The following is a 13,150-nucleotide window of genomic DNA, read 5'->3' as shown; positions in this document are numbered from 1 at the left end:
CAATATCTCATTAGTAATTTTTGTGTTAGAAAAACTGGTAGGTCCTATATGACATTTCCTTTAGTTCTAAAATCTTCAGAATGGAAGGAACTGACCTGACTAGTTCATGAGTTTAACTAACAGCTGATCATGTTAATTTTGAGTATTGAAAATGCTATCACCTCTCTCCAAAATATTTGAGGTGTCAGAACAGTTATATAAATTTATCTGGAAAAAAAAGGAAACGATTCTCTGGCAGAAGAGAATAAAAGCTCTTGAAGATGAATTGGTGAAACTGAAGTAAAGCACAGCAACGTGTAAAGATAAATTTTTTATATGGCTCTGCAGTTTATCCAAATACCTTGTATTTGTGTCTCTGTGCACTATTTAGGTAATCAGTGTATCTGACATCTTGCCCATTTCCAGTGTATGATGCAGATTACATTTAAGAGTGCACATTATTTTCAAGTCTTTGTTTCTGACACCAACTGTGAAACTGGAGAGGTGTTTTACTTTCAGTGGTTTTCAGAGTTAAAATCTTAGGAAAAATTTTTGCAGTCTTGAGCCTTTTATTCCCAGGAACACTCTTGATACCACCTACTCTGGATAAATAGTTCCCTACAAATCAGACCATTAAAAATGGTATCAACCCTCCACACTCTCCCAGTCATGCACCAGTATTCAAGCTGTAGTCTGTTTGAGAGGCAATGAAGTTTTACAGATGGCTTTGCCAAGTCAGTATGTACAGAGAGACTATGCAAGCAGCTCTGCTCCATGACCTTCCACCTATGCTTCTCTAAAGGGTCTGTTTCAACATGGCTCTGCATGTTCTTTCTCAGTTTTGACTTACATGTAGAGAAGAGGCTGAAATGTACATCTATGTCCTTCTTCTGTCTTATTTATGATGTAGCTGAACTTTGGTTTAGGACTAAAGCTATCAGTATTACTACTATTATTAACTGCCATTAATACTATTAATATAAAGATGAGTTGAAAATGTGATTATGACAGACTAGGAATTACCAACATGTTGGTGTCAGTATGGAGGGTATGAGTCCGAAATCCAAACATGCCAAGTATATATCCCTCTGCCTGTGAACTTGTAAATTACATATTGCTCATTCACATCAGACCAGTCATTTATGGATAGCAGGTGACATTGGCAAAGGAAATAGCTCTGCTCTCTTGAAGAGGCTACACAGGAAAAAGGCTTTATTAGCTATTATACCTGTCATCCTCTTTAATGCTATTTTATATAGCAAGATCAGCACCTGTAAAAACCAGAAAAGCTGGGGGAACCTTTCCCTTATTAAGAATATATGCTATTCAGCAAGCTGGATGGAAGGAGGAAACTTCTGATGCTTTGTGCTATAGACTGTTGGCCCTGATGTGAATGAGCATGTCGGTAATTGGCTGTCCTAGTTAGGACAGCTGAGACCAGTTCATCATGGTATGGGTGTAACCCAAAACTGGGGGGGGCAAGGAACACCACTTTGTTCATGCCCCAGAGTGCTGGGTTATACATTTGGGTTTTGTGGGTTAAGACCAATTGTTTGTTTGTATATTTGTACTTATTGTATTATTTTATTAAATCGTTATTCTGACTTATAATCTCTCTTTTGAGTTGAGTTCATTTCCCCTGCTGGTTAACTTTTAAACCAGCACATTGGCTGAATTTTTAGAGTCTTTGGCAAGTTTGCTGATGTAAAAATGCTTAAAATTTCCTTTGATTCGTTGACGGTCTTGCCTTCCTCTATTCCTGCTCAGCTGCTGCAAGAGAGTTCACCATTCCTACACACCACTCAGAAAGTACTAAGAAAAAAAATGAAAAAAATACAGAGAGAAAAGAGATTTCAAATAACCAGAAAATGTAAAAAGGTTGGTGTTTCTGGAATAAGCTGATTTTTACAAGTATCTGACAAATGGAAGTTTCATTTTAGTTTGCTCTTACATAGGAATTTGATACTAAGGGAAAATCACTTTAGCAAATGAAACAAATATAAATTTACTTCAACTGCACTCTCACTAACATTAAAAAAGTTCTCTTAGAGCAGGAAGCTAAATCAGTAAATTCCTTTTTTCTGTTAAAGTCCACTTTGGTTTAGGTCAGCTGCTTCTCTTATAGATAAGGGTTCCTTTTTGTAGTGACGGAACCTCCTCCTCATCATGAGGAGGGTCTTAAAGACTGATTTGAAATGTGCAAATTTGCCCTTAGCTGTTCAATAAGTGTCAGAAACTTTCATTATAAGTAAAAATAAGAATGGATATTCCATGGAAGAACACCTGGCTGTAGTAAGATGAATCCCTCATTTTCAGGAGTGAAATGGTTGTCTATTGGTACTCATGACTTTGTTTGCAGAAAATAGTTCATTTTCTAGTTACATGGTGTTGCCACTGTCATTGGCTAAGTCTCCTTTTTTTTGTTTTCTTCAACCTTTTAAGGATTCATACAGAGTGCAGAGCACAGGACAAGGTCTCAAGGCTGTCATAAACTTTCCCCAGTTTAATGGCTTGAGATGACACCTAGTCTACAACCAATCAGAATCTCAAAATGTGTTATGCAAAGACAGGCTCAGATGAACTGCAATTCTTTTTTTTTTTTTTCATTATATGGTTGCCTTTTAATTTTTATTGCCAAGGGGACAAAAGAAGAGGAAATGGATTTAATAACTGCAAAGTGGTGCATTTTAAAGCTGCTATTAATAACATTTGAACTCTGAATCTAATTTGTGTGTAGGAGGAACAAATAATAATAATGTTGTTTAAGAAAATAAACTTAAAAAAAAAAAATCACTCTTTCCCTCTCGTACTCTTCTATCTCGTGTCCATGTCATTTGGGAACTCAAGCTGTGAAAAACAGCCCAGGTAACTACAGAACCATATGAAGGTAAAGAAAAACAAAGTATTGAACCTATTCTATCTCATAATCTGATATTGCCTTAACATACACAGACCCTCTTGAACATCAAGAAAGTCCAAAATGCACATCTGGTTTGTAAATGCTACTCAAACAGCAGAAAGGAGATGCTGCGGACAGCAAAAGAGATGTTTCTACATCTCCGAATCCCCCTTGCATGTTTTTCCATAGGAACGACTTGGCAAGAGAAACAGGAGGGAAGCCAGCAGCAGGAAAAAAGCCCTTTTAGTTTTTAGGACTGCTCTCTGCATAAATTAGCTGTGTGTAAACTTAGACCCAGTAATTTGCATACAATCCCCTGCCCTGCAACACAGAGTGCATCACCATGCTCATGAGGCTACAAGCAGCTTTTCTCCTTCCCTCCTCCCGTGTTCTCCTTTTCTGGAACCTAAGGCATGATGACTCACATGGACTTTACTGCAAGGGGCTTTCAGACATTTGTGCCTGCAAGGTTACCCTCACTGCAGACATCTTCTGCAGGTGCTTTTTCTGATAATGCCACTGTTCATTCCACTGTAGTGAAGTAAATGGTGGACCTGGATATTGAAACTATCCTAAGAAAAGTTAGAAATAAACAGCTTGGAGAGATCCAAAAGCCCTTCTCCATATCTGTGTAAGTACCTAGAGGAGGCTACCAGTATTGTTACGCCCAAAACTCAGCCCCATCCAAGTCTGCTGCCTGGGTCTTCACACTTTGGGAGCTACATTTGTGACATTGAATTTACCTAGATGACTCCGTTTTTGTTTCTTAAAATATTTTTAGTCTACCATCAGGTAAATACTGCTAGAATTCATAAACCAGGCATTTTTCTATCTGATTTTGGAGACTACCCAGACTTCTCTGATAGAAGATACCTTCCTGAGCAGGTACCACAATGACCTATTTCTTCATTTTTAAGAAAGAATTTGGCACTCAGACAAATGAATTGAGATACCTTTTGGAAAGGACTTAAACTTATGTGTCTTGCAAAAATAACCTATATTATCCTAGCTAATGGTATGCTGAGTTGAGCACAGTCCCTGCATTTGACATCAAGACTGTTTTGCCTCACACTCCTTACACATGGCATTATTGACATCTAAAACCAGAAGTCTTTTACCTAACTCACTCCAGGAATATCACAGTAAGTTCCTTGATCAAGACAGCCCTCAGTCCAAACAGAGGGAGGAATAAAGTTTAAATCAGGGTCTGCTACACTCCAGGTGGAGGTCAGCCCACAATACTGTTCTATGTATATGTGGGTGTCACTACTCCACATCAAAAGGTGTATCTGCCTTTGATGCAGCTATGAAGTAGCCAGAGAACTTTGTGATCCATAAATCTGAAGTAATACGAAATGCCTCAGTCCAGGCAGAGAGAAAGGTTTGAATATCCTTGTCTATGTTCTTCCTTGCTAAGGCAGCTCCTGGGCCAGCTTCCTTTTCTAAGACAGCAAATGGTCTCTGTCCATACCTCAGTACTTCCATCAAGGCCTCGAAAGCCAAAGCAAGGCCATAGGCATCTAATATATTTGCAAACTTATATCAAGCTAGATTAATCATATTTTCTCTGGATCCAGCTCCAGATTCAGTACCTTCTTTTTAAGTCAGGAAAATCCAAATGGTTTCTTACTCCATATAATGCTCTCAACTTTGGGAACATGTTTATTAGAATTTTTTGTATGAATTTTAAAGAAAATCCTTGAAATAATTTGAACAGGAAAGTTTATCTTCCAAATAGTCCAATTAGACTTATTTTGCATCTGCAATTTTATTCAGGAATGGTATGTTTATACACAGCTTTGAGAAAACATACCGGTTTTGCCTTTTGACCTTCAGCTGCCTCAAGCTTTCATTAAACTATAAACATCAGCATTCTGATAGGAGCATATGTACCAAGTACAACAGTGACAGTCATGCCTTATTTAGAAGGGTACTTTCCTTACGAGACTGGCAAATCATAGGTGATTTTTCAACCTTGATAAGATATTTGAGAAATCTAAAGACACTTGTTAAAACCAGGGAGGAATTGCAAACTCTAGAAATTAAGGAATTTGAACATCTGTTAAAACTCAATAAGCATTTCAGCAATGAGTGAAATAATAAATCTGGTAGACAATTGGCATAAAATCTTGAGAGAAACAAAACAAAAAAAAAAAAGAATTATACTTCAAATTAATTTGGCAGATGGCTCAGAAAAGTTTCTTAATTTCTCTTCAAATTGTAAATAAATCAGCTGAACATCATTTTGAAGACTACACTTACCAAGTGTCAGATGAAGAGAGGCACATAGTGTAATCAGGTATCCATCACTGCAACTTGCTGAACCAATTAGAAGTTCATAGAGCAGGAAAGGCATCACGTCCCTAGTAGTTTCTCTGCAGACCTGGTCTCCAGGGTGGTTCAAGCTGCCAATGGCTCCTGACTCCTTGTTGCTACATAGCACTTCAGATATGCCAGCACGTCATGATGCACTACCCTGCAGAGACAGACAGCCTAGCTTCAAGTATTCAAAGATGACTTAGGAACCAGAAATAGTAGATGAACATTAGTGCAGCACCAAGCCTGCCAGAGTTCAATAAATGTCTGGACAACGCTGTCAGGCATGTAGTGTGGACTTGATGAGCCTTGTGAGTCACTTCCAACTCAGGATATTCTATGATTCTATGAGTCTATGACTGAGCCAATTAACTCTTGGTAATGGAGCATTTGAGGTCCATCTAGGTGGACACTGTGCTAATGTAATCATCCTGCTCCTGATATCCATGTGGTAGCATCATGTAGACACCCATAACTGTGAAATATACACTGCAAGAAATGAACAATCCACATCACAGTTTTACAATGCTATAAAATACATATTATGTTTTTAGTGAAAATTGTTGAAATTCTAGATGTCCAATTTAATTGACTGGTAAAATATCAAACATTTTTCCACAATAGGTGCTGTAATAGCTGCTACAGTCTTTGTTTACAGGGAGTGAACACTGATTGAGAGACGCTGTAGAGCAGAAAATGAGACAAAAAGGGAAAGTAAATAACAAAAGTTTGTTCTGTCTTCCACTGCAAGTACTAGGAGATGTGACATGAAACTAAAAATCACTACTTCTCTAGATAACTTGTTCTACTGTCTCACCATCCTCATTGTAATTAATTTATTCTTTCTGCCCAACTAAAACTTAATGTCTTTCAGTTTTAAAGTGTTGAAACTTGTCTTTTCACCATAAGCCTTGTAACAAGTCTCTTTCTCATCAACCCCACTTTATGTATTGGAGGGCTGCACTAAAAGCCTTCTCTTCTCCTTGTTAAACAACCACAATTCACTCAGCCTTTCTTCACAGGAGAGGTCTTTCAGCCCTTTGATCAATTTTGGTGGCCCTCCTCTGCATCCACTCCAACAGATCTAAAACCTGATGTCTCAGACTACGGAAGAAGTTGGGCTGTCTTGCCTAAGATTACCTTCATGTGCAAGTTTCGGGCTGGCTTCCCACCAAGTCCCCGAAACTCGACAACAAGGACCTGCTTCCCAGAGAGGGAAGAGAGAAAAAAAAACGACTTAAGTAGCCAAAGCTATAGCAAAAATATATATATATTTTACATATGAGACAGATATATACAATGAGAATACTATACACCACAACTCCAGAAATCCCAAACAGTTCCCCAAAAAGGGAAGAGGGGGAGGGAGAAGGGAAAAGGACAAAAAGGGATAAAGACCAAACAAGTCAACCAGCCAACTGAAGGTGAATTAGCAAAATCTCACCACTTCCCTTTGAACAAGCAGGATGGCTAGACACAGCCCAGCGCTCTCCCCTCACGCGTGGCAGATAACAGCAGTCACTGTAGGCCTCAGCTCCAGATAAGCCAGACCGAGACAGGGACCCACTGTTCTCGAACCTCGCCGGAAAGGAAGAGAGCGAGGTCCCTCCTACTGGCTTATTTATACCTCAAGTTACATAAAGGAATAGCATGGAATACTTCCGTGATCACTTTCCTAGTTCCTTCCTGGTTACAAGCTGGTCTCCAGGAAGGCCTGAGTGAAACCATCACACTTCATGATCACAGCATCAGTGAATTGACAAGTTCGTGCTGGAACACTTGTTTTGATCAGTGAAAGTCCTTCAAAGTTGTCAAGTCTACTCTCATGAAGCACATGGTACATTTTACGATAGGTGGCAAAATTTTCCGGTACATCAGGCACATGATGGAAAAATTAGTTGTTTAAACATTTAAGTGCAATGTCTAATCATATGAAAAGTTTCTGAAAGTGACTGTGACAACTTACCACTATTCTCGCTTCCATCTCCTTGTACAAAGAGTGAGCGTTATCACAGTATTCTCACTTTGGAAGATAAAGGGTAAGCTCTAGATCTGTTTAGAAGTACTAAAGTCTCATTCTCAAATATTTAGGCTTTGTAGTTACAACAGCATTTCCATAATACCTTAAATAAATTCACTATTTACAGCCCTGAATGTCAGTTTAGATTTTCCATTACCACGGCCTTATGGATTATTAAATGATTTGCAAGGAATATTTTGTATTGAAAAATATAGAAATAGTCTAAATCTTTTAAATTAACACTGTTAAAAATTAGTTTTTAACTGATATTTGTGAAATACTTAGTTGGAAGGCACCAACTAAAAGCTAGTTGTTGCTGTCTATAATTATGATAAATTAGTTTTTTAAATAAATACCTTTTCAAATACTGTTTTAAACACTTTAAAAATAATAACCATTTAATATAAATTAGTTTATATCCCTAATGCCTTGCTCTAATGCTACAATGAGAGCATGTCATGTCAAGATGTTTAGATTGGGCCAACTTGCTTGTAACTTGTTGCAGTTTTAGAAAGCTGCACATAATCTAGGGAATGCTTTTAACATGGTTATTGGTCAGCAGTTTCTATGAGCAAATATAATGAGTCATGTATCTTTATAATGACTGAAGCATAAAAGGATTTATCAAATGTGATTATGATGTTTAATTTATAAAGAATATGAGACTTTCACATGTCCAAAATATCCTTGTGTCCAAAGCTATTGGCAATAAAGATACCTGTCAGCATTTTCACCTCCCAAATTGAGCCTTTAACGACTTACCAAGACTACTGCTTCTGCATCTCAAACGTCATAATTTCTTACTTTTTTGATTAAGTCCAAAACATGAGATAAAAAATATAAGCATGTTTAAGTAAATGTGTGAAACTGTAGTTCCTGGCTGCAGGCAAACGATAAATCAACAGTTTCAAGGATTGCTCTGTTCAACGTAGCACAGTCCTATAGTCTATTATGTTGGTGTTTTGTGCATGTAGATTCAATGATAAGAATAGAAAGAAATCAAGCAACAGCTACTATAAAACCCCTGCAACTTCATTATTAAATGAGCTATTCCACTGAATGTTTCAAAGGACCTTTGAAAGACAAAGCATAAATTAAATTATTATAAAATAAACTATTGAATCTCAAAGGAACTTCTTTCATAGTCTTTTTTCTTGTTTCCTGTACTGGCACCGTAACCAATGTGTCTCCCTCCTCTAATCAAGATAAATAACGTTGCTATGCAATCGGAGGACTCAACAAAAATCAGAGAGAACATTCCCAACTGACTCAGTCTGATGAGACTGGAATGTTTGCTAAAGAGGATGAGTTATGAGATAGACCAAACTCCTCTCTCTCAGCAATTGTAAATTCAAAATTACCAGGGGCTTTGATCGAGGAAGTGTGGAAAAAACCCAGAAGAAATAACAACCCTTTATTAAAATATATATGTATGTTGGCACAAAAAAAACAGTAACAGAGCACAAAAAAACTAGACAGTAGTCCTAGGAAAACAAAAAGTCTGAAGGAAACACTTCTCTGTCCTTTAGCGCAGTCCTAATCGTGGCCTACAGGGGGCGCTGTTGGGTCGCTAGAGGTGTTGGGCCTGCAGTACCCCGTCGTGGCCGGCAGGGGGCGCTGTTGGGCTCCGGCGGTCGCCACGCGGGGAGAAGGGTCCGGAGGGAGAGGAGTCCGGAGGGAGAGGGGTCCGGAGGGAGAGGGGTCCGCAGGGAGAGGGGTCCGCAGGGAGAGGGGTCCGTAGGGAGAGGGGTCCGCAGGGAGAGGGGTCCGCAGGGAGAAGGGTCCGCAGGGAGCGGTCCCGGCCCGCGGGAGGGGCCGAAGAGGAAGCGGGGCCCGTTCCCTCAGTGGGAGGAAGAAAAAAAAGAAACAGTTCACTCCCTCGGGACTCACCGCTGTTCTCAGATGACGGTGTTCCAAAAAACTCTCTTCTTCTAGCAAGCACAGAGACTCTCCGATGAAAAACACAGCAGGTCCAGGCTGGAGACAAAGAACTCTCAGGCCAGTTGAAGCCAGCAGTCAGGGCTGCCCAGGACGGGAAAACCAGACAAACAGGCTTCCAGGTCCTCTCTCCAAAATGCCCCGAACACAGACCTCGTCTCCGTCCTCCAAAGAGAAAACTCTGCCGTCTCCCCCTTCTCCCTCCGCGCGGCCAGCTCCCCCCAGGTTCTCTGAACGCCCCATTGATGAGGAACGCAGGCTAGCGAGCTACACCTTTGTAAAGCTAATGACCTCCCTTCCCCCACTCACTCAGTTTTTCTTGCAGGGAAGCAGGGAAAGAGAAAATTCTGCTCTCAGATTATAACCTATAACACCAACATTGTGACTTTTTTTTAAATCTGACTTGAAATCTAGCAATGAAATACTATTTAAAAAGTGATACCCTTTTTCTTCCCCAGATTTTGAGAAAAAAACATTTTAAATATAGCAAAAGTTATCTATTAAAAGGTTACGGAGTGATGTTTAAAAAATAGACTGACATACCCTCCTTTGTGTGGCTGAGGACACATTTCCCTGAAAATTTTATTACATTTTAAAATTCTATTTTGTTGTCTTGCTCTGTTGTGAGGACATAGTTTTTGAAGATCAACAATTCATGTGTACTGTTCCCTGCCCATCAGCTTTTTAGCATGTTCATTTTTAATGCAATTCCACTCCATTTCATTATGTGTTTGGGCAGCTATAAATTAAAAAACTCCTCCAAGAAGTGTCAAAACAACTTCAGTCAGAGATGATTGCAGGAGAGAGTTGGGTGCTTTTCTGTCCTTGTGCAGAAGCTGTGGTGCAGGATGTCTATGCTGTCAGTTATAATACAGCAGTTCTGATACCATACTAGGGCTATTTAAACTCTGACTCAGAAAACCTGTGCCTACCATTAAATTTGCAGTGTATCCCAGTTATGTCATTGCAATGGCGTTTGTTTAACACCAAATTAGTCTGAGGCATCCCCATTCCCTTTCAATGAATGACTATGCACTACCAAAAAATCCCAGCCAAATTAGATGATCTACCAACCAACCAAAATACCAGTCCAAGTACTGAAATCGTGTGGTATATTTCATTAAAATTATATATGGCTTGTAATTTTTTGCCTCAAATATCATACATAATAGTTAAAATATATATTATTATACCAGTACCAGTAGATGTCAGTACAATCATTGATCTCAACTACAGTATAGCAGAGTACATTCTTCATATTCACTGCCACAGACAAATGAATGTGTACTAATGGAAATTATATCATGAAACACTTAGTGTGACTGTTTTGGAAAATATTGAGTCTGTATTTGTTACACTGAATCATTTATAGCATCAGGACCTTGAAGAAAGTTTCAGTTCTAAAAATGTCAAAGGTATTTTTTAGGCATCTTCTTCTTGAGCAGCAACTCTAATTTTCCATTTTTTTTTCCCCAAAACCAAATGAATATACATTAAAGAACTCATAGTATTAACAGAAATAGGTATTGGAACTTGGCTTTTTTTCAGACAGAACCTAAGATTAGACATCCATCCAAAGGCAGAGCTATAGTTTATTAAAGATAACTCTAGCTTTCTCTGACCCTTGCAGGAAGAGTCCAGAGCTGAGTGAACTGCAACTCATGTTCGATTAAGCCTCTATTACAAAATTTTCCTCTGACTTTGAAGGGAATAGGGAATTTTGAATAAAACTTGAGAGAGAGAAAGACACACTGGAATTGGTTAACCCTTGAAGTAAAGAGGAGTTAGGAATGGTGTAATAGTGGCCTTAGCAAATGCAGAACTAGGCTATTTTGACATTATATCTCTGCATAGGGGCATGGCAAACTCCTATTTATCAGCTGTGGTCTGGAAAGATTGTTTTTCTACAGTATTGTCATACTGCCTCAGCTCCTCTCATTCCTTTTTCAATGTCTTGCTTCTTGGGTTGAAATCCTGACTAATCCCTGTTCTCCAGAAATCCCACTGAGCTGCAGAATTATCACCGTGATTAGTACCAAAAGCTCTAAAAATCTATATTTAGGACAATATGCCATACTCACTCCATGCATTCTGATAGTCTAATAGTTACAATAGTGTACCACACATAAAAAATTAGTCTTTTCCTAGGCATGCAATGCACACATATTTCATGATACATGACCCTGCCGTTTAAAACAGCATGAATCCTGGATACAAACAATATCAAATGTCAATACGCTGAACACTGAAACCTTAACACAGCTTGGTTTTGCTTTCCTTGGACCAAAACAGGTCAGCAGCATCCATCAAAATAAAGAATCAAAAATTAGAAGTACCTTCTCTGTCATCTTCTTGAGCTGCTGCGGACAGATGATCCTTTTCCAAGGCCTCCAAATGCCACCTAGACAAACCAATTGTTGGTCAGAAATTGTAGATATTAATTCATACAATTTCAAATTTCAGCTTACTTGCATGTCCCTTACATTTTCCTTTTACTTTCTACATGCTTATCCTTACCACTTGACAGAGATTCTGAAATAAGCCCAAGGAAGTTAAAGTCACAGTTAAGCTGGCTTCCAGGTTCCCGGATGTTGCTGCGATTACTTTCCTGCAAACACACTGACATTTACTTAACCCAGAGATAGCAGAGGAAAGGTGGAGGGAGATGGGGGAGAGCATGGTGGGTGCCTGGGAGTGCCTGGTACTGCACTGCAGGGTAAAGTCAGGGGTTTCACGTGAAACCCCTGTGTGGGCTCAGATAAAGAAAGACAAGCGAGCCAAGGATGTAGCACAGGATCTCATTTCTACTCTGCTGCTATCCTTCTCTACTGTTGAATATTAATTGGGTAGTGTTCTAATGAGCTTTTTGTGCCAGTTTGGCTATTTTTAATGTACATTTCTAACTGTCCTACTGTGGGACCTCTGTATCATTTACATGACTGTTGGCATTGAGCACCTTGGGACAACTGTTGTAAGGAGCTCTTGCATTTAGCATGTGGCAATGAACAGTTCCTTCATGTGCAGCAGATACACTTTTCTTGACTCTTCAGCTGTCCCTGCATAGGTGACAAACTGATCCACAAAACACAAGACGAAATACAGAGGCCTGGGTTAAGGCTCTGGACTTGAACTGCTCTGACTGCCATGTGTCCTCCTGCTACTTTGTGATCCAAGGACAGCAAAGTATTTTATGAACAGGAGGTAGGAACAACAAGTGCTACAAGAGACATGTTTAAACCCCGTTTTGTCTCAGAGAAATTTGCAAATAAATTTTGTTCAAGAAAGCGATGAGATTCAAGCTAAGCCTCTATCTTTTATCAAAAATATGCATACGTAGGGTGCTTATATAGGCAGTTAAGCTGGTGGGACCACATATGCTGAACTGGTAGATTTAGAATCACATTAAAAAGTAAAATAGCTGACAAGGCTATTCCTCCTTATTTTAAGTTTTCTTATACCAAGACTGTGATTCCTTATTTTTTCCTGCAATAGCTGATGCTAGTCATGACACTTACAGCAGAACAGAAAATCGGATTCTCCATGATGATTTAGATGTTAGTTATGTCATTAACTGTTGACAGAGAAACACAGAACTCATTCCAAAACCCAAAATCCATGGCTGGCATGCAGAACAAAATCAGTTTAGGTGCTTACCTGAACCAAAGAAGGAGTAAAGAAAAAACGCCTGTTAAATGACCCTTTTAAAAAGAAATTAGTATGAACTAGTATCAATTTAAACAAAGTCATCATGGGCAAATTGTTCTACTCCTTTAGGTTTTTAGAAACTCATATAAGAACACTGAAATTCCTCAAGGGGAAATGCAAAACAGAGCACATTGAAATGTGGAAATTTCATCAAGCCACATGCTCATGTCTCCTCCCTCTAAATCCTGCTATCTGTGTCTTGTCTCTACAGAAACATCAGTTTTCTATAATGAGGTGGAATATTTTGTGAATGATTTGAGAAATGCAAAATGTTCTCTAAAGATGCTGATCAT

This window comes from Lepidothrix coronata, unplaced genomic scaffold (assembly GCF_001604755.1).
Source record: "Lepidothrix coronata isolate B3197 unplaced genomic scaffold, Lepidothrix_coronata-1.0 Scaffold185, whole genome shotgun sequence".
In the NCBI taxonomy this organism is placed as follows: Eukaryota; Metazoa; Chordata; class Aves; order Passeriformes; family Pipridae; genus Lepidothrix; species Lepidothrix coronata.
The sequence above is the reverse complement of the archived record's forward strand: the minus strand, read 5'-3'. Positions refer to the sequence as shown.